The following is a 27038-nucleotide window of genomic DNA, read 5'->3' on the forward strand; positions in this document are numbered from 1 at the left end:
GACCAGGAGCAGCACTTTGGGGCTTGTCTGTGAGGAGAAGATTAACTGGAGGGGGTGGGGGTGGGCACACCAGAAAGGGAGCTGCCATCCTTGAGCTGCTGTGGCCACCATGCTGTCTCCATTGTCCCCACCACAAGGGGCTTGAAGGGCTGGACCCATAATGGTGAGCTACAGAAATCTTTCCTTCCTTCCTTCCTTCCTTCCTTCCTTCCTTCCTTCCTTCCTTTCTTCTTCCTTCCTTTCCTTCCTTTTTTCCTTCCTTTCTTCTTTAATTCCTCCCATCCTTCCTTTCTCCCTCCCTCTTCCCTCCTTTCCTTCCTACTTTAATTCCTCCCTTTCTCTCTCCCTTCCTTTCCCCTCCCTCCTCACTCCCTCATTCCCTCCTTTCCTTCCTACTTTAACTCCTCCTTCCTCTCTCTTCCTTTCCCCTCCCTCCTCCCTCCCTCTTCCCTCCTTTCCTTCCTACTTTATTTCCTCCCTTCCTCTCTCCCTTCCTTTCCCCTCCCTCCTCCCTCCCTCATTCCCTCCTTTCTTCCTTTTCCAGGTGCTTTGTTGCAGCCCTGAGAGCCATGACTCACACCGACTTAAACATTTCTTATTAAGTTGATATCAAGTTTTAGAATCAAACTCTAGCCATTTCTAGCCTTAAAAATTAACCTATAAACTCCTTTTAAAATGTCTCTTCAATTCCTCTTATAATGAAAATTAGAATTGCAAATGAATATTGAACTTTCCAAAGAGTTTTAAGAATATATTTGTGTAATTATACCAGCTTTTCCTTTCAGATGTTACACGGCCTCCTGACGGGAGCCGGTCCCGCATCCTGGGAATCACCTGATAGTCGTATCATGTGTTTTAATAATATCGCTGACTCTGCTTGCTGGACCCAGTTCATGCTTAACATCTAGTTTTGTTGTGTTTGGTGTGTGTGTACATGCATCTGTGTGTTTGCGTGTGTGTATGTGTGTATGCCTTGTGTGCATGTGTGCACATGTGTGTATATGTGTGTATGCATGTGTGTATATGTGTGTGTATTTGTGTGTGTGCATGTATGTACATGTGTGTATGTGTGTGTATATTTGTGTGTGTGTGCATGTTTATGTGTGTGTCTAATGTAAACCTGAACTCATCGTACCTTTCCTATCTTTAAAATCATGTCTTGGCAGCCAGGCATGGCAGCTTAGCCTGTTATCCTAGCGCTTGTGAAGTAGAGACAAGGAGAATCAGGAGTTTAAGGGTACACGTGACCTCTAGGCCAGCCCGGAGTGCTTGAGAGCCTACCTCAAAACAACAATGAAATAAAATAAAATAAAATAAAATAAAACGAAATAGTGTGCAAACTGTTGGGTTTCTCAACTCCTGAAAATTTTTGTGTAACTAAAGTGACCATTTCCCAGACAGCAGGTGGACCAGCCATCATGAGAGGAGAAGAGATGTTTTTAACACAATTGGTCATTTAAAAAAATTCAGAACCCTCTGGCTTATTTAAATATCAAATGCGTTGGTGATGAGCTGCTTTAGTTGCACCCCTGTTCCTCTGTTCCTGTTCTTGTTCTTCTGTGGGCTCTATTTCCCCTCACTAGTCACAGCAGGTCTCTGTTTAGCTTGCTCACCTTAAAGCTGAGGCATGTGTTTCAGTGATCTCTGCTGGTCCAAGATCATGGGGTCAGAGTTCTGGCACCTGCTGGGTTGGTAGGAAGACTTTGTTTTTTGTTTTTTTAATTTTATTTATTTAGTTATTTATTTATTTATTCTTTTAAGATTTATGTTTATGAGTACACTGTAGCTGTCCTCAAACATACCAGAAGAGGGCGCCAGATCCCATTACAGATGGTTGTGAGCCACCATGTGGTTGCTGGGAATTGAACTCAGGACTTCTGGAAGAGCAGCCAGTGCTCTTAACCACTGAGCCATCTCTCCAACCCCCACCCCCACCCCCACCCCCACCTCCACCCCCACCCCCACCCCCGGTGGGAAGATTTTTAAGATGAGATTTTTCCGAGGGAGACGGATGGTGCAGTGGACAGACAGTTTCCTGAATCCTTTAAGGAGAATGCTGGCTTTTGTCATTCAGTTTTCAGACCCAGCATGCAACAGGACATGAAGAGGCATCCTGATGCTGGCAAATGGAAGACTGGAGTCAAACCAGCCATGGTGGTCACCACTGGGATGGCCACTCCTGCTCCCTTTGTCACCTCCAGCATGTCAGCCAGCCCATAGACGGCCCAGGAGAACCCAGTCTTCCTGGATCTCACTGGGTCACTTTTCCCCCCTGAGCATGGAGCAGTGCTAGCTGCTGGGTGGGAGGAAACCCCCACCTCAAAGGCTTTGCAAAGTACACAGGTCTTGATAAGTTCCATTTGTGCCAACCAAATCCAGCAAGCTTCACTCAGCCAAGAGCAATGAAGCTCAATCCAACGTCTATGAGCATCTATGAGCCATAGCCTAACCTCAGCAGCCATGAAAGGAAGCTCTGCCCACTCCGGCATTAACCGAACCACACATGACCCAGTGGCCACCTTTCCGCCCTGATGGCCCAAGGCACCCCAGCCCCAGCTGGTGTAAGTCAGCACAGCCGCCAGCTTGGCATGCTCCAAGTCGCTGTTAAGTTCGGTCGGTGAAAGTTTGCAGAACACTTCCAGCCACACCTCTGTTCAAAGAAGGCTTAGTGCTCTGGACATGATGACGTGTAGGAAATGTGTTTGCCCATGGCGTCTGGAATTCCAGTTGCCCCAAACCTCCCTGGCATAGGCAGGAGGACACTGAAACCCATAAACTAGAATCCTCTGTCCGCTGCACCTTTCCCCTTGGTCCTCTGGGTGTGACATCGTTGGCCTTGTGTATACGGTGGACTTAGTGCTTCGGTGCTTTGGGGGGCCCTGGGGGGTGTTTAAATGTGGGAATGACTGGGAATTTTTTCTGGAGAGTCAGAAAGCCCAAAGGCTCAGCAGCAGCGTCTCTGGTGAAGTTCCCCTGACCAGCTCCATAACAAGGAACCAAGAAGGTTGCTTGAAGCACATGGGGGAGAAGTGGTGCCTCTGGGTACTCTAGACACTGCCAAGGGGACAAATCCCATCCCACGAGAGAGCAAAGACCCTGCATGGGGCCACAAAGCGGATAAGGGTGGGTCAGCCCCTCTCGAAGTACCATGGTATACTGACTGAGTTTCAAGGGAAGGACCCAGAGCCCTGCCATTTTTTTTTCCTGGAATTTCCTCTTCAGGCTGCTTTGTGGATAGGGGACCAAAGAATCCACAAATTAAGAGGGCTCACAGTGTTTTTCTGTGGGTGGCCTGTGTGTCTCCCCTGGGCACCATCCCTGTGTCCCCCTGAGTACCATCCCTGGGTGTCCCCCTGAACACCATCCCTGTGTGTCCCCCTGGGCACCATCCCTGTGTGTCCCCCTGAACACCATCCCTGTGTGTCCCCCTGAACACCATCCCTGTGTGTCCCCCTGGGCACCATCCCTGTGTGTCCCCCCCCCTAAGCAGCACACCTGTGTGTCCCCCCTGGGCACAGCTCCATTGCTGTTGTTACTGAACAATCCTGTGTTGTGTGTTTTTTCTGGTGGTTTTCCAGGGTGCCACATCATGTCAGCCACTGTCTTCTAAGCTACTTGTGCACTTAACTTTTAAAGTCATGTGACTGCTGCCCCCAGGCAACTGCCAGCCCAGTGGAGAGGCTGATGGTGGAGCCAGGCTGGCATCTGACTCAGAGCTCTCCATTTCCCACGGGAGCTTCCTTTGATGGCTGTGGGTAAGGAGCCCATGTCATAGGACAGCATGGAGGCTGGAGGGTACCTAAAGGAGAGAACCAGTGTGTGTGTGTGTGTGTGTGTGTGTGTGTGTGTGTGTGTGTGTGTGTGTGTGTTGGGGAGTAGAGTTATGGTCAGCGACAGAGGTTGGGAGAGGATTTGGGTTGGTCAGAACTGTTTGCTTCAGCTACATTCCTTTGGATCTTGGCTCTCAGTAGGGGTTAGGGTACCCTGGGGACTTGGTGAGTATGACCGTGCCCTAAAGCAATGTCCTACTGCAGCTGGGTGACTTAAGTGTGTCCCCCTGGAGCTCTCAGGTGGAGACTTGGTCCCCATGGCAGAGCCATGAGGACCTGAGAATAGCTCTAGTGGGCCCCAGGGAGTTCCCAGAATGCCTTGTTAAAGTCAGCCTTGGGGTGGGGGACTCTGCTAAGTGGCAGAGTTCTTACTCCATCTCCAAAATGATAAAGTAATCCTGGCCTTCCCTGGTCTCCCAGCAGATCTCCAGGGAGTACACAGCCTCTGCTGAGCCCAGGTGAGGCCGGCGCCATGTCTGCGAGCCTCTGCAACTGTGAGCTAAGAGAACTTGGTTTTCCAATTGTTCGTATTTCCCAGAACCAGATATTTATAGCAACAGCCACTGGCCTAATAAGACCCTCTTCTTTTCTTTTCTTTTCTTTTCTTTTCTTTCTTTCTTTCTTTCTTTCTTTCTTTCTTTCTTTCTTTTTTTCTTTCTTTCTTTTTTTCTTTTTTCGGAGCTGAGGACCGAACCCAGGGCCTTGCACTTGCTAGGCAAGCGCTCTACCACTGAGCTAATTCCCAACCCCATAAGACTCTCTTCTGGAACCAGGAAGAATGCATCCAACTACCTCCATGTTCCCCACTGAGAGACGCACACTCCACCCCGAGGCTTGCCACCTCAGCCCCACGGCAACCAGACACACGGCGAGAAACTCCGACATCACTCCCAATGCCACCTGCCTCTGTAGGAGCCCCAGCCAATGTCCTCCGATCAAGGCTAACATTTAAGTGGCATTTGCCCAACTGGGTCTGCTAGGACAGCTGGCTGCGGTCACTGCCGCCCACACTGAGGAGCCAGGGTTCCATTTGTCTTCATTGTGACCTGGCTGCTGCTGGTCATTGTCCTAAATCATGCTGCGCCGACAGCCAGATGGACGGTGTGTCCTTCTGATGATGTTTTATCTGTCCCGGAAAAAAAACAGCTGAGGGCCCAGGGGGACTCGATGGGTCGCTGTAACCTTCTTCCTCTGAGTCCTGCAGAACCCCATTTAGGTCATCGCAGACAGGAAGGTATCCACTCACCCTGGCTTACACTGTTCTTTCTCTGAAGGGGGGTCCTCATGGGAGTTACCTGGCTGGAAGAGTGTCATCTGGAGTTGAAAGTTCCTTCCCTTGGCCCTACCCCGACCCCACCCCACCCCCGCCTCTGTCTTTTTTTCCTCGATATCCCCCATAAAGCTCAAAGCTCAACCCCACCACACCCTTCCGCCATGACACCCTCATCACGATCTGAGAACTTGAACTCCAAGAATCGTCCCTCTTTTAAAATCGTTTCTCTCAGGTAAAAGTCAAAAGCGACGAAAGTCGAGACTGATACAGGTGATGGCGCCCGCCTCCTTTCCCTGCAACCCCAAAGCCTAAGCTCACTCCCCAGACGGGCCAGAGTCCTGGGTCACTCATATCTTTTACCTTCCCAATCTTAGGGAAGGTCTCTTTCGCTGTGGGTGTGGTCTCTTAGGTTGTGGGTGTGGTCTCTTAGGCTGTGGTCGGTGTCTTAGGCTGTGGGTGTGGTCTTTTAGGCTGCGGGTGTGGTCTCTTAGACTGTGACTGGTGTTTTAGGCTGTGGGTTTCAGGAGGGGCTGCAGGCTTCCCTAGCCCCACAACTGTTTCTCTAAGGCCCTAGAACTGTTCTTTCTCTAAGATGTCAGAGAGCCCACTGTATAGTCTACTTTATTATGAGTAGCATTGTTTTCACCCTTTCCATGAGCCACCCTGTTTTGTTTTTGTTTTGTTTTGTTTTGTTTTGTTGTTTTAGCTATGTTCATAGCAGCTTTATTTGTTTGATTTTTTTAATTTTCTTAGATCTTTTATGTATTTACATTTCAAATGTTATCATCCCCTTCCCCTCCCCTCTCCCATACCCCCTCCCACAAGTACACTGTAGGTTTCTTCAGACACACCGTAAGAGGGCATCAGAGCTCATTACAGATGGGAGCCGCCAGGTGGTTGCTGGGATTCGAACTCAGGACCTCTGGAAGAGCAGTCAGCACTCTTAACCACTGAGGCGTCTCTCCAGCCCTGTGTTAACTTCTATTTCTCGAGAGTGTGGAATGGTTTCACTTGAGAATGTCAGTTGCTGCACACGGAACGTGCCAGGCTGGTACATCTTGTAGTGCTTAACTTAATCCTTCTTAGACCCTACTTTACATAAAAGGAAGCAAAGATTCAGAGAGGCAGAGAAATTTACCTGAGGTGACACAGCCCAGGTTTGCAGCAGCTGGGACCAGAACCCAGGAGTATCTTACAACACAGTTATGGAATACTAGTCATTGCTTTTTCTGACAGGGGGACTGGGATTTGACAGCCATTGCCCTGCTAGGTGGGTGGGAGAGACAGGAGTGGTCATACCTGCTGCAGCTGCCTCTGGCCTCTCTCTCCACAGAGCCCTGTCTCATAAAGGAGAGAGTAGTGTTTCTTTCTCTGAGGCAGCATGGTAGGTTTCTGGAGAGATGCCCTTAGATTCATTTACAAGTCTAAGCAGGGACCACACAAATTATTAGCATTTGAAATTTTTATAAAGTCTTGTGTTTGCCACAGCATAGGAGGAGGTCTACCACAGATAACAGAAAACCTCTGTGTGCTCTGGGTTGGGCTGGGCTGGGCTGGGCGTGGGACAAGGGGGCGGGAAGGAAGTGTCTCTGCCTGCTGTGCCTGGGTTTCCAAGCCTGCCTCACAGCAGGTGAGCTGTCTTCCTGCAGACACTGAGGCTCTCTCCATGGCTCCCCCTAAGTGGTTGCCCAGACAGGGTGAGGGATGTAGACTTCTGCTTTTAATATCCTAAAATGTTTTCAAAGTTCAGGTACCACACAAGAGAAATATGCAGCCTGTGTACACTGTGGGGAGGAGGCAGGTACTTTCCAGACCTGACGGATGGGACAACTGAGGCCCAGGTCATGATGTCTGACATTGACCACTGAATGGACAAGAGTTCACATCTGGCTCTGTCTCGTCCCAGGCCCTGGTCTCCCTGAACCATCACTTTAATATGTGTTGTAGAAATGACTTGCGAATGCTTGTGGCTCTGATTCATTTATTCATACCTATGTGTTTGTGAAAATCCATCCATCCATCCATCCATCCATCCATCCATCCATCCATTCATTCACCCATCCATTCATTTGCTCATGGATTCATTCATTCACAATTCCATGGCAGAACATGGTTACTGACCTAGTCAGAGTGGAGCAGAGATTCCCCTTTGCTGGGAGATGAGCTTGCAGATGACCCTGGGAGGAACTGAGTCACCAGAGTGTCATACAGCTGGAGAAGACAGGACACCAGCTGTAAGGCCAGAGCTCCTAAAATGTCACTGCATGGGAGCCTAGAGCTGTCTCAGCTCCATGTGTGGTTAACCAGGTGATTGCTCCAGCCAGACAACTCCAGCCCACAGAGACATGAGACTCAAAGAAAGTGGAAGTTGGACAGAGGTACCAGAAATGGGAGGTGGTGTGGGTGAGCCTGGAGAGTGCAAAGTCATGTGAGCCAATCAGATTTGTCCTAAAATACAGACCCAGAAAGCTGCCCCAGGCTTGGGCTGTTGGCTGTGACACTGGAATCTTCATGTTCTGAAGGTGGGGGCAGGGTGTGAAACAAAGTATCATTAAAGTCACTGGGCTACAAGGTAGCACTATGGAGAACACACCAGGCCACCCTGCTGTGTAGGGGAATGGGCCCAAGAGTAAGAGTCAAGGCCCCTGACTCTTCAGAGCTTTTTCTTCAGCTTGGGTGTCTGGGAAGGTGGGATCAGGATGAGTCCACTGGGTGGTGACAGACACGAGCACATTTACTAGAGGAAATTCCACGGCGTGCTTCATGGAGGGTGCCTGATGCTGAGGGCATTTTTAATTATATTTTAATTGACATGTAGTAATTTTGCATATTTGTGGCATGTCGTGTGGCGTTTTGATACACGTGTGTCACTCGTAATGACGGAGCCAGGATGATCAGCATCTTCATCACATCAGGCATCTTTGTGTGCTCATGCCTTGCCCTGGTTGAGGCAGGGTAGGAGAGTCTGCCGTTGTGAGCTGTGGTCACCCCAAGGACTTAGCCTTCCTGTTGCTGCAGTCTCCAGCATCCCCCATCCCTGATAAGATGTCGGTCGGGTCTGCACAAATGAGGAAACAAATGAGCTTTACCTTACCTAGGCATCTTCACTGGTCACCAGTCCCTCGATTAGCCTGCAGTGTTACCCTCCTGGAGCATCCTCCAGTGGGTGGCTCTGGCTTCCTGCCTCCAGGTCTTTCCCTGTCAGTAAGTTTGTGATATGAAAGCGGGAACACTGACCTTACTCAGTCCTCACCCACGCTCTTCCAGCCATGAGTCTAGATCCCTCCATGTGGTGATGCCCTCTCCTTGACCAAGTGGTTCTGGGATAGTGAGAGGATCCTGGATTAATCAACTCATGGGACTATGGTGAAGGGACTATGCCCTTCCAAGCCTCAGGAAGGTCTCTCTCTCTCTCTCTCTCTCTCTCTCTCTCTCTCTCTCTCTCTCTCTCTCTCTCCCTCTCTCTCTCATATATATATATGAGAGAGAGAGGAAGAGATAGATAGATATAGATATCTCTCTATATGGAGAGATATATCTTTCTGTCTGTCTGTCTCTCTCCTCTCTCCTGCTTCCTTTCTTTTCTTTTCTCCAGCTCCCTCTGCCTCCTTATATGAAAATGACATGAGCTCACTCTGCCCATGAGACTTGGCCCTGTGCCCAGCTCGTGGGGGAAGCACCAGTCAAGTTGTTGGGGACAACCATGTCTCCTGGATATTCTGTCTTCCTGCCTCCAATGAGGACCACAGGGCTCCTCATCTCTGGTCTTCCAGGGCCCCAGCCTCTGAATCAGGGTTGTGTATGATGAGGGAATAACTTTCTGACCCTGCATTCAGGCTGCCAGAGCTATTTAGGGGTATCAGACAAGGAGCAGTCCCTAACACCCAAGCGGCCTAGGTGGTGGCCGTCGTTGTGGCTTCCTCTGACCTTAAACCCTAACACTCCTGCCCACATCTGCAGCTAAATAAACCAAGTAAATCATGCTGGCAGATAGATAATTAAATAATTATCAGGCACTTAATAACGAGGAGTGGGAGCCCTGCCTCTCCGCATTAGACAGTGTCTTTGAGGGCTAATTGTTGCATTACATCAGAGTCCCCTCATTCATTACTCTTGTCATTTCGGGTGATAATTTGCACTTTAGGAGACAGCGACAATTTTAGCAGGCAATTAGAGACGTGTCAGGCCTGGCCCTGTGAGTTACTGTCACAATTATTGCCCTCCCCCCCCCCCACCTCACAGTCCTCATTTGCAACCTTGTATTTAAGGGGATTTGGGTAATTCTAGGCCTGGGTAAAACAGCCAACCCATGGGACAGTGGCAGGGCTGGAGATCAGGCAGCCACCAGCATCAGAAGGGAGAGACGCTCAGATCTGAAGGGGTGGGGCTACTCCTTGGCCAACAGAAGCCACACCCAGTCACCCAGCACTGGGGTTCTGCTCCCCTTAGTGGCTCTTGATGTTACTGGTCCTTTCACCTTTCCCAGGGCATCTCTCAGCCCTTTTATAACCACTTGAGTGCACCTGATTAAGATCTTTGCAAGTCTCTGAGAGACAGGGGGAAATTAGAATGGGTGGAGAAAAGGGGAAAGGAAAGAGGGAGCCAACCGGGAAGTGTATTCACTGAGGTTTTTAAACAGTAATTTTATTTTCTCTGTTTTGGCATCTTGGAGACTGTTGGGCCTGGGGACAGACTGCAATTTCCAGGTCAGCTGGTTTCTACAGACAGGAGCCTGTTTGCCTTGGGGAGCAAACCAGCTGGATCCCAGCTCGACCCCACCCACCCGCTCACTTTACCAGGATTCTACCACCCAGGGCCTTGTCCTCAAACTGGAGTCAGCCTGCGGCTGAGTCACCCTGAGCCTTAGTTAGGGTTTCTGCTGCTGTGATAAAAACACTGTGGCTAAGAGCAACTTGTGGAGGAAGGGGCTTATTTTGCCTTATTCTTCCACATCACGGTTCATCGCTGAGGTAAGTCAGGGCAGGAATTCAAAGGCTGGACTTTGGAGGCCGGAATTGAAGTGATACCATAGAAGAATGTTTCTCACTGTTTTCCTCCCCATGGCTTACTCAGCTTGCTTTCTTATACTACCCAGGACTCCCTGCCCAGGGGTGGCACAATCTACAGGGGCCTGGGCCCTACCACCCACATCAATCACCAATCAAGAAAATGCCCCCTATAGACTTGCCCACAGGCCAGACCTAATGGAGAAGCTTTCCCAGTTATGATTCCCGTTTTGTAGATTAGTCTAGGTTTGTGTCAAGTACAAAAGTAGCCAGCACAGATGGGCAGCGGGTAACCTAGTACTGCCCCTACCTGGAGTTCATGGAAGCTACCAAACAGGCAGCCCCCAATCTGCTTGCAGATCTGGACCACTTCCTGCCACACTATGGCAGCAAGCTCTGACCTGTATTCATCCCAGCTCTTGCCTGCCACAGACCCCAGCACCTCCCAGAGTAAAACTCTACAGGTACAGCCTCTCCCTGGGTGGGTGGGGACTATGGCTCTGTAGAACACCGTTTACACATCTGTTGGTCCCCTTGGCAGGAAGAGGAGAGAGGGGGAAAGAGGAGAGGGAGGAAGAGGAGAGGGAGGGAGGGAAAGGAAAGGGAGGAGGAGAGAGAGGAAGAGGAGAGGGAGGAAGAGGAAAGGGAGGAGGAGAGAGAGGAAGAGGAGAGGGAGGAAGAGGAAAGGGAGGAGGAGAGAGGAAGAGGAGAGGGAGGAAGAGGACAGAGTGGAAGAGGAGAGAGTGAAGGAGAGAGGGAGGAGGAGGGGGAAGAAGAGGAGAGAGGAAGGAGGAGAGAAGGATGAAGAGGAAGAGGAGATAGAGGAAGAGAGAGGGAGGAAGAGGAGACAAGAGAGAAGGAATTGATAAATAAGACAGAGAAGGGGATGAGAAAGGGGGTTAGAAAGATACAAAGAAAAGGAAATAGGAGGAGAGAAAGAGAAGCCAACATGAAAAGGGAGAGAGGGAGAAGAGGAATAGGAGAAAGAGAGAGAGAAAAGAGAGAGGGAGAGGGGAGAGAGAAGGAGAGAGAAAGAGGGAGGGAGACAAAAAGAGAAACACAGAGGTTGGGGGTGGAGAGAAACAGAGCGGGGAGGGCAGAGAAAGGGGTGGTACTTAAAAGTTGTATTTGGGAGCAATACATTGTCACTGGATCCTCATCATTAAAATCCAGTGTCTGGGCTCATGACTCCCTTGATCACAAGAAACTCCACAAAGACCATGAGTTAGCAAAAACATATTTTGACTGGCTACATGAAACTCAGAAGGAAAAAAGCATTGCCAAACTCAAGCGCAAAACTCCACAGAAAGGGCAAATTGAAACTGTAGCCGCCACCTTGCAACTGTATCCTGAGACATAAGGCAAGAAAAGCATTTTGGTCAGTGGAAAATGCTTTCTTCTGCTTCGAGGTCAGAGGGCACCTGGGTGGAGATGTGTGTTGCCCAGAATGTGGGTTAGCCTCAGTTTCCCTATGTTTTAAGCCCTGGAATGTGGGTAGTACCTGTCCCATCTCAGAGGTGAGAGCTCTGATCTCTCTGATCTTCAGAGAAATGAAACCTACAGAAGGCTGTGAGCCACTGTTCTGAGCAATGACTCAGTGGTTTACCATTAGTTCTTAAGTCCAAACTGTCATGGTTGTGTGCTCCCATGTGGCTTTACCTGGGCAGTCTCTCTGTTCCCAGAAACACATGACTGTGTGTCTCTGGTTCCTGTTGTGTTGGGAGCTGAGCCAAGATGGACCTCTCTGATGTGCTGGCTGTGCACCTGAGAGGACACCACCATCCCCCACATCCTGAGCCCACTGCAGAAGGTGGTGGAAGAAGGCAGGTACCCATTGCTTTTCTTATTGCCATGATGAAACACCCTACACAGTCATTTAAGGGAAGAAGGGCTTGTTTTGTTCAGAGGTTCTGTCCATCGTGGCGGCAGTGTAGAGGAAGAGGTGGACCACCCCATGGACAGGAAGGGAGGGGAAGGAAGGACCTGGGGTGAAGGAATACCCCTAAAGCCTCCCCACCCTGCCAGTGACAACATTCTTCAACCACACCCACTTCTGAAACACTCTAGAACCTTCTAAAATAATAATACTGAAAGGCTGGGCCTCAGAGAGACAGATCCTATTCAGATGACCACTCACTTGGCCTTCTATGGCCTAGCTCTGCAGCTCTGAGCACACCACTGCAACTCCTTCTGCAGACATGAAGACTGGGGCTTAGGGAGAAGCCATTTCTTGAGAAAGGACAATCAGGGAGAGGAAGGATTAGGTCTGACTCAGGATCAGTCCACAGTCCTCCTCGCTACTCCAAGGAAGGCCATCGGTCTCACACAGAGCCATTCTGGAAATACTGCCTTGACCTCACTCTGGCACCAGGAACAGGACATAAAGTGTGTCCTTTGCACACTCGAAAACTATAAGCCAAGCCCTGAGCTATCTCTCGAAACGCTAGCAACTTGAGAGGAAGGGAGACGGTGGGTTCAAGGTTGGCCAGTGCGACCTACGGAGATGGTGTCTCAAAATATAAATGATCAAAAACTGGTCTCCAGGCATAGCTCAAAGGTGCTTGAGGTTTAAACTTCATCCAAAATAAATAGAAATAATATGACCATTATTTAAATGTGTGTAAATGTATATATCTAGAGCCAGAGATGGTGGCATATGCCTATATTGAAAAATAGCAGTCTAAGGTGGGAGAATTGCAAGTTCGAGACTAGCTTATGCTACACAGTGAAAGTGAACCACTACACACACACACACACACACACACACACACACACACACGGAGAGAGAGAGAAAGGGAAGGAGCAAAGGAGGGAGGGATGGAGGGAGGAGAGAGAGAGAGAGAGAGAGAGAGAGAGAGAGAGAGAGAGAGAGATTGCAAGCCACCAAAAAGTGGCCGTGATTGGCCACTGTGTTTCAGTGATGCATGTAAATGCACAGACGTGTATAAATATGCACACATGTGTGCAGGCATACGCTCAGCACAAACACACATCTGCATAAGCCAAGTGGAGTTAATGAAGTTAAGAATCACAGACGATGTGATCTGTTCCCACTGTAGGGGAGATACTGCTCTGAAGAGCAGCAGATCTGGTCAACTACAAACCCGTGCTGTGGTTTCCCTGGTCTTTCACAACCATCACCACTCGACTGGCATCTTGTCACAAAACTGTGAGTTTGGCTTGTTTTACCCCTCTCCATGTTTGCCTGGTTCCCAGACAGAGGCTGCGTGTGCAACAGTTATGGCTGGTTTATAACCAGGGACAATCTCAGGAATCCTGTTGGGATATGGCCCATTGCCTAACTTCATCAGGAGTCCATTAACACTGGAGAGTCACTGACAGTCGAGCAGATGCTGTGGGAATCCCAGGGGTGTGTCCAATGGGCCTGACAGTGTCCTAGTCAGTGATAGTTCCTCCAGGAGGCTGGCCACAGCTCGGGGCGTGGTAACTGCCCTGCGTTCCCTGGCATCCGTCACCATGTAGCTTGAGATGTTCATTCAATGTGTGTTAGTTGAGCATCTACTGAGTTCAAGGCACTGGGGACCCTTGAGCCGGGATCAGGACAGAGCGGAGAGGAAGCAGGGGGAGGGGAGGGTGGGAAAGTGCATGCGTGGGAAGTGGAGACAGTCGTCGGTAGCAGGTTAAGAGGGTTCAGTTGATGTAGATTACACAGGTTGAGATCTGGTCAAATTGCTTGCCCAGTGCCTGCTGCTGCAGAAGCAGTCGCAGGGGAGGGGCTCAGGTGAGGTGGGCGACTCAGGCTGAGAGTCAAAATGGAGAGAGCTGCTTGCACGGGGCACGGTTTGTTGGTGCATGGGCTGACAAAGTAGGTGTCATGAGGAGAGAAGGCTGATCCAGGACCCGGGCTGCGAGCCCGTGAAGTCGCTTTTGATGGTGCAGAGGGTACAGGTGGGACAATCAGAGAAGGGAGAGGGGGTGATGGTGTGGGAGCTTGAGAGGTCCTTTGTTTCTGAAGGGAGATGGTGAATGAGGCTGGGCCAGGTTGTGGAGAGTTTAGGAGTGTTCTACCCAACAATTGCCTTAAGCAGTGCAGTTTCCTGACTGGGGATGGAAATGTCTAAGGGAACATTGGTGACCAAGTTCTGGACTCTACAGTCTCCACCCTAAATAGGAAGAAGGCTACCTGGGAAGCATGCACGGCTGTCATCAGCGACCCTAACTCTCGGGCCACACAATATTCCACCACCATTTTCATGGAGAGATCATGGAAGCATGGCTGTGTTTGGGCCATCCTCGAGGGAAGTGTGGTTCCCGGGATGATTCCGAGGAAACCGGCTTGAATTTCTACTTCTGAACACCTGGGTCTGTGATCTCTTCTTTGCTTGGGCCACTGGTTGCCTAGCAACAGCTCAGGTCAGGGTTGTTGGGGACCACTCAGACTCTTGGCTTCATGTTGGTGTTCTTATTCTGCTTTGGCCTTGTCAGCTCCTGTTTTGCACCCTGAGCCTCTCCTGATGGACCCATTTCTCTTTACCCTGTGTTTTCCTGGTGTGCAGTGACTGTGTGTTCCTTGGGAGCCATATGGCGTTAGCAGCGTAACAGCTATCAAATCTGAAGCATAGATACCTCTGGGTCTTGTTTATGAAAGAATAGGGTTAGGGTTAGGGTACGCTGATGGGAAAGGGGGTGTGGCCCGGAGGGCCGTGGCCTGGAGAGGCGGATCACAGATGGGGCGAGTCATGGAGTCAGGATTATATTTCTAGTTCTGATTCAGTGCTGAAGTCACTGTGTCATCCTTGACTGTAACTCCCCCTCTCTGAACCTCTCACTTTGATGATCCCACACAGCAGGGAGAGAAGTTACGTGAGCTCTGAGTCATCCTTCCCACAGTGAATATCCCATGGTAGACATCACTAATTAATAAGGCACTCTGGCATTGATCATCAATAAGACACCAGAACCCTTCTTAGCACAGAGGTTCTGCTTCAGGTAGGATGAGTCTACAGGAAGTGCAGGGGGAAGCCAGGCTCACATAACAGGTGTGTCAATGTGAGCTTGGCAGCTGTCCAGGAAATAGGATGGTTCTGGTCTCATAGTGACATTTGACGACCCTCGAGATAAAAGCTTCAAAACAGAGAGGGTGGGAGGGTCTGTGGAAAGTGCGACCCTTGTAACCTATATGCAGGGAGTTCCCACTCATCAGGGACAATGCTGAGGTGACCGTCTGCTGCCTGCGAAGCTGAGAGTTTAGGGCATGTAACACAGGATGTCACTGGATACCAGAGCCTGATGGATCAACCATAGTGATATGTCTTCTACTGAAAAAAAATTATTTCCGTTCTCTTAAGAATTTTATTATTATTCATTTTACTGTTCAATAATGAGGGCATAACGTGTGTAAGAGTCTATGTATGTGTGCAGGTATGTGTGTGAGAGTGGGCATGTATGTGTGAGAGTGGGCATGTATGTGTGTGAGTGGGTGTGTATATGAATGTACATGTATATGTGAGTGTGTATTGTGAATGTATGTGTATATTTGTGAGTGTGTGTGTGTAGGTGTGTTTGTGTGATGTAGGAGTGTAAGTATGTCTATGAGTAAGTGTTTTGTGTGCATGTATGTGTGCATGAAAGTGTGAATGGTTGTGTGTGTGAGTGTGCATGAATATGTGTGAGTGTGTGCGAGTGTGCATGTGTGTGAATGTACATGTATATGTGAGTGTGTGTATGCGTATAGGTGGGTTTGTATGAGTGTATGAGTGTGTGTCTGAGTGTTTTGTGTGTTTGTGTGTATGTATGAATGTGTGTAGTTATGTTTGTATGAGTTTATATGTATAAATGTGTATATATGAGTGTATATGTGTGTGAATGTTATGTATGTGTGTGAGTGTGTGTGATTAAGTGTATATGTGTATGAATATATATGTGTAGGTATTTGTGTGACTGTGTGTGAGTGTATGAGTGTTTTGTGTGTGTGTGTGAATATGTGTATGTGCACCTGTGTATGAGTGTATTATGTGTGTGTATGAATATGAATGTGCTCATGTGTATTGTGTATTTGTGTGTATGCATGGGTGTACATGTCTGAGTGTGTGCTCATGGGCACATGCATACGGAAGCCAGAGGTCAACCCTGGGTGCCTTCTTCCACCTTATCTTTCGAGGTGGGCACTCACTTATTGGGTAGACTTGTTGGGCCGGGCATCTCTGAGGATTTGCCTGTCTGTGACTCCCTGCTGTGGGGTTCAGACACACGTGACCACATCTAGCTTTTCACATGCTCGCTTGCTGGGATCTCTCGTGCTTGCATAGCTGGCACTTGACTGATGGAGCCACGCACCAATCTCATAATGCTTCTTCTTAAGTCACTTCTGTCCCAGGTGCTTTCCATGCTGTGGTGGAGGCCACGACCAAAAGCAACGTGGGAAGGAAAGGGTTAATTCAGCTCACACTTCCACATCACTGTTCATCATTGAAGGAAGTCAGAGCAGGAACTTAAGCAGGGTAGGAACCTGGAGGCAGGAGCTAATGCAGAGGCAACAGAGGGGTGCTGCTTACTGGCTTGCTCCTCATGGCTTGCTCAGCCTGCTTTCTTACAGAACCCAGGACCCACAATGGGCTGGCCCCACCCACAATGGGCTGGGCCCTCCTCCACCCATCACTAATTTAAAAAATGCCCCACGGAGTTGCCTATAGGCCAGTCTGAATGGTGACATTTCCTCAAGTGGAGTAGATATTAAATAGAGAGACTGGAAAGGAAACTTTTAATTAGCTGATTAAGAAGAGTATCCTGTCACCAAGCGCGACTGCTGTGATCTATGTGTTCTTTGTTCAGGATTTGAGTCTCAACCCATGTGACTCACAAGTTGCTAAGGTCTTTTGTCTCTCTCCTCTACACCCCATGGGTATGTTTGTATGAATGTATGTTCATGTCTGGGGAGGGTGAGTGTGCATATAAGTGCATGTGAAGGTCAGATATCAACCTTGTATGTGGATCCTCAGCTGGGATTGCAAGTGGGCCACCAGCCTGGTGACTTCTTCCATGGGCTTTCCCTGTTGTTGATGTGTTTTGCAAACCCTGTCCCTGGGAAGCCCTTCAGGATGGGGATCCTTTCTCTTTAAGTGCCAACCTTGGTCTTTTCAGACATAAAGACCAAGGGGACAAGCTGAGCTTGGGGGTTTCTGGTGTAGGCTCCTCCCCCCCAATTCAGACGCATGGTTCTTACTGGGAGCAGGAAGAGGAACACGGCCTCGGAGGGCTGTTTACATCTGGGGATTGGTCTTTCGAAGCCAGTGACAAGTTCATTACCCGCCTGTGTCAGCAGAGATGTCTTCGGGGACTCCGTGGGACCAGAAACTATCAACAATAAACACTTCCTGCATGAGTGACGATTGACTGAATGCTCGAATGGATGACTCTGTGTGTTCCGGTTCCACGGTCTGAGTTTGTCCTCACAGACACCCGATGGGATCCAGTTCCACAGTCAGAACACATCCTTCTAGATGCCCAGTGTCTGGACATACATCTTTCAAGAGCATCTTCATAGCTTTAAGTTCTTTTAAACACAGAATCAGCACCATCCCTGAGCTTCTCTCCCACTTCCGCTTTGGATAGACAGCCAGAGACATTTCCCTGATTCCAAGAAAAGCCTTTATTTTACTTTGTCCTGAACTTGAACGTGAGCAAGCACACCACTGTTGAAACGCTTGACTCCTGGGTGTACGGGTTCACCGGCACCAAGCGGAGGCCAGGGTTGCATGGGTCACATAAAGAAGTCACTCTCTGTGCAGACTGCAGCATGATCCAGGCCTTGTCACTGGTGGGGCTGGACATCAGCTTGGTCATCACTGAAATCAAGGAAACTGCTAGCAGGCTGCTCGGGCAGGGAGTAAGTTAGAGTTTGCAAATAGTGAGAACTGAGAACAGCTTGGCCCAGCTTGAACAAAGCCACACCCACCAGGACTTGAACAAAGCCACACCCACCAGGGCTTGAACAAAGCCACACCCACCAGGGTCGGGATTGCTTTGCTGGCTGCCTATTTGGAGAAGGAAGGGTAGAGTTTACTGAGCCTGAGAGTGATTTTGAAACTGCAAGTGGAAGGCTGGTCTCCCAAACCGTCCAAGAAGGAAGACTGGAAGACAGGAGAGAGACACCCTTTCAACCTCTGGGATGGCTTCCGTTCTAGCAAAACAGAAAGAAAGCGGGAAAGGGGGGTTAAAAACCAAGAGGCATTTATTCTGTTTGTGAGAATCAACTAGCTGAACTATGGTTCTCCTGCGGCTCAGTGTGCTGAGGGCAGGTGACACCAGAGCATGGAAATGCAGGAACCGTTAGACCTGTGTGGTTGGGCCACCGGGATGCTTCTGGGTTGGGGTGCAACTGGGGGGGGGCTGGGCTGGCGGGAGAGCGGGTGGTATTAGGCTTTGGCAAGTTAATTAGGGTTCACGAGTGGAGCCTGTGAGCTGGGAGAGAGGACGGATTTGCATAAAGCTCCATTTACATAATGCTCTTCACAAATTACACAAGCCAGAAGGCTGCTGGCTGGCGGGAGGGGGAGGGGAGGCGGGCGGGAAGATGCCTAGGCAGCCCAGCCAAAGGGGGTGAGGTGAGGCCTCCCCCACCCTCTGGGCCAATGGCTAGAGCTGTCCCCAGTGTCGCTCGCCTTCGCTGTACCTACCAGCTCTGAGCCCCAGAGCCCACAGAATCCTCAACAGCTCCTGCCGTCAGGGTCTCCGCGGGTCTCCGCGGCCAAAACCTTGGGGGCTCTCTCTTGCCCCCAGTATCAGTCCCACCTCCTTAGCTAAGCTGCTTGGTCATCCTAGAAGACTGTCACCCTATGTTCTCCCCGTATCTCCCATGAGGCCAAGGGACCTTTGCTTAGCTGTGTGGAGGTTCTTGATGGGATGCAGCAGATCCTGGGAGTGGGCCATCTTTGCTTTTCAGACAGAGAGCTTATGAGAGGGCACGGCTTTTACAACGCTGTGCCCAGCTGGGCAGGAGCCTGCTTGAAAACAGCAGGCACCCAAAAGCTGTGAATCAGATGAAGGGAACATGGCGGCGGCTTGAGAGCAGGCTCCAGGCTGGCTTTAGTTCTCTAAGGCTCTTATCCTGTGCTAGAAGCCGGAAGGGAGGGAAATACCGGGGCGGGGGCGGGGGTTCCCCCAGGGAGTGGGATCTACGGCAGACACAGGCAAGGGTATCTCAAGTGGCCCACAGCATGTTCAAGGACAGGGTCCGCGGAAGCAGACAGGGCTAAGCTGGATGGAAAACGCGATGAATGGAGGGCCTCAGATCCTCCGTGGAAACAGACCTGGCAGGTGCTGGAAGCCTCAGACGTTCGTGAGCAAAGGGGAATGGAGATTTATAACTACTGACCACCTACTAAGCACTTACCCTAATGGACCCACTGTGAGCAGGAATGCTCCCTGCTCTAAGAGCCGTTCGGATAGAACTGTCTAGTTTGCTCTATGACTTTTGTTCAACACAAAAGTCGCCTCTAGCCTCAGGGAGCCTTGATAGATCCGGACATCTGCATCTTAGACCCGTCACAATCTAATCTGAAACGCTCGCATGCCCGTGGCAGCATAGCCATGTTGAATGGGGTGTTGTCTCTTTGTGGAGGGCCTGGCCGGGGCTCCTTCCGTCTTCTTGTCCTTCCATCCCCCTGTCTGTGCGTCTTTCTGAATGAGGCATCCTGATGTTTCTCTTCCACCTATTCCTGGACATCCCACCCACACTTAGGTTTAATTTTAGCTGATTCTCTCTCAAGGACAAAGTCTATATTTTTATTTTAATTTATGTCCCCTGAACCATTTCCAACTTTTACTTTTAGAACTGTCAGGATCGGTGACATGTGGCGTTTTAGGTACTTTTCTGCTGGTGGGTCCTAAATCTATTGTCATTTTATGTCACTTGGCAAAATGTACGAAATGCCAGAAGCGTTATAAACAGAGACAATTTATGTCCTGGGTGGGGGAGGGTTAAGAGAGTGAATGTAATCCTTTTTTTTTTTTTTCCAGAGATTTTTCTGTCAGCCTGTGAGCTGGCAGGTGCCGGTTTGGCACCCTGTGGGGAGCCCTGGGACAAAGCAGGCCAGGCACAACCACTGTGGCTCACCACTCCTGTCCTGGGGCGGGGCCATCTAGCCTGGGCACCTAGTGTGGGGTTGTGCTCACAGTAGGCTCTCCTTGAATCTGTTGGAGGGAAAGACAGAGGAAGGGAGACGTGTGGGAATTCTGTTTCCTGCCCCCTCTGTCTGACCTCAAGGTTCTACTACTCAAAGACTTTCAGTAGTCCCTGGCACCCCATGTACTGACTGGCAGAGCTTGAGGACTGCAGGCCAGGGTATGTGTGACCTTGTAGGGCTCTAAGTACAGACTTCTCTGTAACAGGCTCCAATGCTGGCCCTTTCTACTCAATCCCCTTACATGCTGCAGCTGTCTCTCTTTGGTGGATCCTCCTACCTCAGACCTGCCTGAACTGCAGGGTGTCTCACATTGCTTCTCTGCAGTCACCGAAGACCTGTGTGGCTGGAGGGGACACAAAGACCCATTGTCCTCTCCGAGAGGCACACACACTCAAGCAAGACATGGGATTGACATTATGTATACGGATGTGGAAAGACATTTGGTGTGAGGCCCCAAGAGCATTTCTAAGGATTACCTACAAACAAGGAGGATCACCTCATCTCAAGCCTTTCTGTAACTCTGCTGTGCTCCCCCACTTTAAAGATGAGAAAGCTGAGGCCCAGAATGGCCAGGGTAAAGACAAGCAGGGTTTGAACCCCATGACTTAAGGATCCCAGAGTCTCCTTAACCCTAGCCTGATGTCAGAAAGCATTAAGTGTTCAGTGGAAAGGATCTTGCCAGCTTCTGGGGCCTTCCAAAGACACCCCCACCCTGGGGTTTGTAGAGGAAGGGACTGTGCAGATGACCCTGTTAAAATTCAAGTGGCTTCTGGAAATGGGGCAAAGATGTATGAAAATTCCAAGGGAGGTCTAGCATTGAACTCAACCATTGAAATCAAATGGTTGAAGGACGGGTAATGGGGCAGGCGAGGGCCTTCCATCACTCCCATGAGGAGGCTGCATTTTTCACGCTCTCTTGTTTGAGTTTAAACCTCAAGGGGGTCTGGGAAGGGAAGGGGAGGGGCTGGGAGGCAGCACAGAGGCTCTGCTCAGAACTAGAAGGCCAGTGACTACTTACCCATCACTCTGTGTTGAGTGGGGCTACACTGTGTTCATGTGGGTCATGTGGATCTCCCTACCCACAGCTGTGAGGACAGCAGAGACCTGCTGTGTGTGATGTGCCTCAGTCCTTCCTTCCTTCCTTCCTTCCTTCCTTCCTTCCTTCCTTCCTCTCTCTCTCTCTCTCTCTCTCTCTCTCTCTCTCTCTCTCTCTCATTTTATTTTATGTGAGTACACTGTTGCTGTCTTCAGACACACCATGTGGTTGCTGGGAATTGAACTCAGGACTTCTGGAAGAGCAGTCAGTGCTCTTAACCACTGAGACACCTCTCCAGCCCCGCTCCCCCTTCTCTTTATCCTCTTTCTCCTTCTTTCCAGACCTCCTTTCCCTTCCTTTTGTTTCGGAGCCCAGAGTCTTGGTATGTTTCTGACTGTGAATTCACCATGTAGCCCAGGTTAGCCTTCAATTTGCAGTCCTCCCACCACAGCCTCCCAAGTGCTAGACGACAGTTGCATTCCATTAGGGAAGGCTTTGCGGTGGAGTCAAAGGCTACATACATGGCTGTGCTCTGGTAGAGCCCCTGTAGTGACTAGATTCTGGTTCTGTGGGTTTGGAGCAGGACTGAGCACCTTCGCTTTCCACAGAAATGTAGATGAGGCTGATAACCCTTTGCTGTGAACAGCCAGGATAGTCAACAGAAGGGCATTTCACGGGGCAGATCCACCGGGGTTCTGTTTTGGAAGCAGCAGGAGAGGAAGTGGAAACACAGCTAGGCCGGTCCCTGAGGTCCTGCAGTCTTTGGCTGGATTTAGATCCCCACCCTGAGGCTCTGCAGTCATTGGCTGAGCCCAGGTCTCCACCCCAAGGCTCTGCAATCATTGGCTGCATTTAGGTCCCACCCTAAGACTCTACAGTCATTGGCTGAGCCCAGGTCGCTTCCACCCTGAGGCTCTACAGTCATTGCTTGAATTGAGGTCTCCACCCTGACGCTCTGCAGTCATTGGCTGAGCCCAGGTCTCTTCCACCCTGAGGCTCTCCCATCATTGACTGGGTTCAGGCAGCCTTAGCTTTAACCATCTCGCCCTAAGGTCCCTACACACCCAAGTTTTGCGGTTCCTGCCCGTGCCCCTCCCCGTCCTCGCTCCACCCTTTGTCTCCTCTCTCCCCTCCCATCCACTCACACTCTTCTGCCTCCCTTGAGCAAAACTACTGTCAAGGGAGAAAAGCAATCCTAACCATGCATGTAGGGCCCCTGGTCAATATAGTAGGCTGAGAGTGGAGTCCCCAGGTGGCTGCCTCTCCTGGGCTTTCCTGTCGCTCCTTGGTCACCCTTCCAGAGCTGTCCTCCAAAGCATGAAACTGACTCCTGACAAGTCAGACAGTCAACCAGAAGGTTGGCTCCGGCTCTGTGTGGAAGACTCCATCCCTTCATGACCTGTGTACAGTATGTCCAATGACCAGCACCTCCCTCCCCAAGTCCTCTCGGCACCTCCTAATTACCACTGGGCTGTAAAACCCCCTCTCCCCCCTACCAGCGTCTTCTTAGTAAACGGTCCAAGCGTTCAGGGGGTTAATGCAGGGCTGTAAATCCGCAGTGGGTCGAACGAGTGCGACTGGAGGAGCTGTGCATAAATCGACAGAATGGCTCCAGTTTGTTTATTTAATAAAATATCATTTTGTAGAAATGCATGGGGCATGGGGGTGGGGCAGAGGTCTGCAGAGGCTCTGGGGTGTGTGTTGGGGGGCAGATGCGCTGATGGTGCATGGGGCATCGAGACCCACGCACTCCGTGGTCACGGCAGGCATTCAGTATCTGTCCTACTTAAGGAAGCTGATTCCTCTGGATTCTTTAAGCAGGGTCTCGTCAATATCTGAGGCACTGCAGACAAAGCCCAGGGCGTGTGTAATGCTGTTTGCAGACATGGACACCTCCCCAAGATAATCTCCTTGAATTTGCCCACATTGGCCTGTTAAATCAACAAGATGTCAGACTGCTCACACGGTGTGGACTCAGATGCTAACAGCACTGGCTCTACAGTTACCAGGCAGGGTTCTAACACCAGGTTTGTTTCCCAGAGGAAGACAGCTGTGGGTATTTACCTCCTGGCTTCAGTTTCTCTGCCTCACGAACAGACCACTGGCTCTTCAAGAGGTACCTTGGATGAAGGCTGTGATGGGATGTACCCTTCTTCATGCTTCTGATGGGGCTGGACCCTTCATGCCTATGATGCACCCTGAACTCCTTCTTGAACTTAGCTGTGAGCTTGCAGCCTTCCTTAAGGTGACAGCTCAGGCTGGACAGGATCTGGCTAGGTAACTCAGGCTGGCCTTGATTTCATCATCCTCCTGTCTCAGCCTCCTGGGGGCTGATATTACCTGCATGGGGCACCGTATCCAGTAGTTGATAATCTGGAAGCGAAAGACATTTGGAAGTGAATGGTGTGAACGACTCACTGTAGACTGGGAAGGTGGTGTGCTAGCTGCTTTTGCATGGCTCTTAAGTTAGGGCAGGGAAGGGTTATTTTGGCTCATGACTTGAGAGCTTGTATAGCCCGTGATTAGTTGACCCTATGGGCTTGGGTGCAGCATCACGATGGTATGAAGGTGTTTCTGACTGCCGCTGTTCACTTCCTGGCCAGCAAGAAATAGAGTGTGACACAGGAAGCAGCCAAGAGTAATCTACCCCAAAGCCCCACCTCTGGTAACCTACTTCATCCAGCTCAGCCCCACCTCTTAAAAATCACGGAACCAGGGAAAACATGACCAGCTGGGGAATCAAGCACACAACACACAGTCCAAGGACTGACTGTTCAGGGACTTTCTTGCCTGAGAACTCACAGGACAGGGACATCCCTTCCTGAGAATTCACAGTGGAGGAGACAGACAGCGTGGTTTCAATGCGAAGCCCCAGGAAGCAGCAATCTAGAGTTCCTGTCTAACCCAGCTCTTTGCTGTTGGAGCAGCTTCTCTGGTTAAGGCATTGAACCCCCGATGCACTGGCTGGTTTTGTGTGTCAACCTAGCACAAGCTGGAGTTATCACAGAGAAAGGCGCCTCCCTTGAGGAAATGCCTCCATGAGATCCAGCTGTAAGCAAGTTGAGCAAGGCAGGGGGAAGCAAGCCAGTAAGTAACATCCCTCCATGGCCTCTGCATCAGCTCCTGCTTCCTGACCTGCTTGAGTTCCTGTCCTGACGTCCTTTGGTGATGAACAGCAGTGTGGAAGTGTGAGCTGAATAAACCCTTTCCTCCCCAGCTTGATTCCTGGTCGTGGTGTCTTGAGCAGGAATAGAAACCCTGAGATACCCGGACTCCTGGAAATTGGAGACCTTTATACCTCCCTTCTAGGGTCCTGAGCCTTCTAGGAGCTGGTGAGGGTGGCCAGCTGCCCAGGGCTCTCAGAGCTGCCTTACGGTTAGAATAGAAGACATATGTCCTGGGCTTGCACTCCATTAGGGGAGTAGTGACTGCTTGGCTGCCCTATCGGGAACCAGAGAGTCGATGCTGAACCTCTCTTAACTGGGGTTTAATTTGGCCACAGCTATTGATGATTTAATAACAACAGCTGCCTGATTGTGGAGGCTTTGTCTAAAGACTCTAATTCCCTCAGGCTAATTGCCGAGTGTTTGATTAACCCAGTGGCGCTCATTAGACTCTGCTCAGTGTCTTTCTAGGTGGACCAACCCTTGAGCCTCACCGTCTCTGGAGAAACATCACCCATCTCTCTCTCTCTCTCTCTCTCTCTCTCTCTCTCTCTCTCTCTCTCTCTCTCTCTCTGGTGTAGTGATGTGGGTGGGGGGAGCTGGGACACCATCCGTGGCTGGGAGCTGTTCTGAGTACTGTCCATGGCCTGGAGGGGCCGGCAGGAATCTTCCAGGCTTGTGACAACCTGAAATATCTTCTGACGGTTGTGCAATGTCCTCTGGGAGTGCAGAGCGGGTTCCCGTTGAGAACCATTGCTCCACAGCCTTTGGAGAACCCAGGGAAGTGGAGTTCCGGGCTTGCAGATTATCTTTCAAGTCTCCTAAGCATCCATTCAAGTGATCTGCCTTTCAAATATATGTGTCGATACCCTTCAGGAGGAGCTTGGTAGGGGCTGGAACTGTCTTGGAGGGGAAGAGAGCAGACAGGGCGTCTGACTTCCTACCCTTAAATATCCCCCTGTTCTCCCTGAATGCATAGCCCAAGCTCACCATGAGGTGTGAATCCCCTGAAGCTCCATGTGCACTCTCTTTATTTCTCCCTGTCAAGTCTTCTTGGAGGCAGTACAGGGGACCGAGTGTTCACTCCTGAACACTGGGTATGTATGTGGCAGCTATTTCTCAGTTTGCTTCTCGAAGCTCTCCAAATTGCCGAGGAGAGTAGCCAGTGTTCTCCAGGCCACACCTCTGATTGGCAGGGCACCTAGAAGCAGAGGTCAGCTGAGCAGAGGAGGGAGCACAGCAGGGTCCCCAAGGTCTTCCTAGACCAAGATGAAAGCCTCATCTCTCACCAGCCGGGATCTCACTGTATTGCCCCGATTCACCACAGTGTCCCCAAGAATCAGTTCTAATGCTCATCTTCTGGTGTTGGTTGGGTTGGTGGGGACCCAGCTGAACCCTGGAGGGAGAAAGTGATTTGCTCAAAGTTGTGAGTCCGGGATTGAGTGAAGGTACCTAAAACTCCCAAGCTGGGAGAACAACATTTTGCAGCCAACGTTTACAGTCCGAATGCAGCTTCTGCTCTTTCTTTACGTCTCTCTGGGGTTCGAAAGAGGTGTGAACTTTCCGTGTCATCATCCCAGAGCTCATCTCAGAGTAGAGGCAGCTGTCAGTCACGTGATGAGCTCAGCCACCACCTTCACCACAGTGGCAGAGACACAGCTCTCAGCTCAGTGGCGGGCACAATGGATTCAGACAGCAGCTAAAAAGCACACAAGGCGACCACTAGTTAAAGATTGGACGTGGTGGACACAGTCATTAGATAGATGGTGGAGACCTTGAATGTCTCTGTCAATTCAGTGGTGCACCTGGTAAAAGCGGCAGTCAGTTTGGGGTGAACACGACAATCAGGTAAATGGTGGAAATGGAGGATACAGCCATCGTGTAAGTGATAGAAACAGTTGTCATCCACAGACACTGCTGTTCCACATATAGAGGTCACCTATGTGCACCCATGTGCACTCATATGCATCTATGTGCACCTCTTCAGGCAGCATCTAAACCAAGAAAGGTAAGCAAGCCAAGTCCATTCTCTTTCTCTTCTTTTGAGGCCACTGTGAGCTTTACTGGGTGAAAGGCAGTCAGTAGATTCTCACGACCCAGATGGAGGTCGGCTCTGCCTGCAGGGGAGGCCTGCAGGACGGCTTCCGTAGAGGACTCTCTCATTCAGATTTTGACCATGGGACTTAGCAGTGTTCACTCCAACTCTGGAGTTGTTTTAAGAAGGAGGCTGTGCATGCCAGGAAGCTGTGTGTCTAGAGGCTACCGCGTCTTTGTCAGGTTGTATGTAACTTAAATTTTCTGACTCTGGCCTGGATGCTAGTAAATTACATTGAAAGAACCCCTGCCCCCATTTTTGTAGACTCACAGTGGTAATGTTGTCTGATGTACCAGTGGCAGGCCTTCACACAGGTGGGTTTGTGTCCTGTGGAAAATCCAGCTGCCTCAGTACAGGAGATGAGAAGGGACCCTGAGAGAACCTCGTCCCACATATGAGATGTGGATGAAGGTGGCCCTCTCCAGCTAGAGGACCAGACGTCCTCATAGCAGAAGCAAATAAAACCTGAAGGTCACAAGGGACCCCACA

General features: G+C 50.2%; 1 long non-coding RNA gene across 1 annotated transcript; it reads left to right on the forward strand.

The window, feature by feature from the left end:
* Nucleotides 1-4920: 4920 nt before the first annotated feature.
* LOC120095864 (uncharacterized) lies at nucleotides 4921-17451 on the forward strand. Its single transcript, XR_005491739.2, has 4 exons — nucleotides 4921-5064; nucleotides 10469-10573; nucleotides 13169-13278; nucleotides 17258-17451. It is a non-coding gene; the product is annotated as an uncharacterized LOC120095864 (long non-coding RNA).
* The last annotated feature ends 9587 nt before the right edge of the window (nucleotides 17452-27038 follow it).

This window comes from Rattus norvegicus, chromosome 12, assembly GCF_036323735.1.
Source record: "Rattus norvegicus strain BN/NHsdMcwi chromosome 12, GRCr8, whole genome shotgun sequence".
Lineage (NCBI taxonomy): Eukaryota > Metazoa > Chordata > Mammalia > Rodentia > Muridae > Rattus > Rattus norvegicus.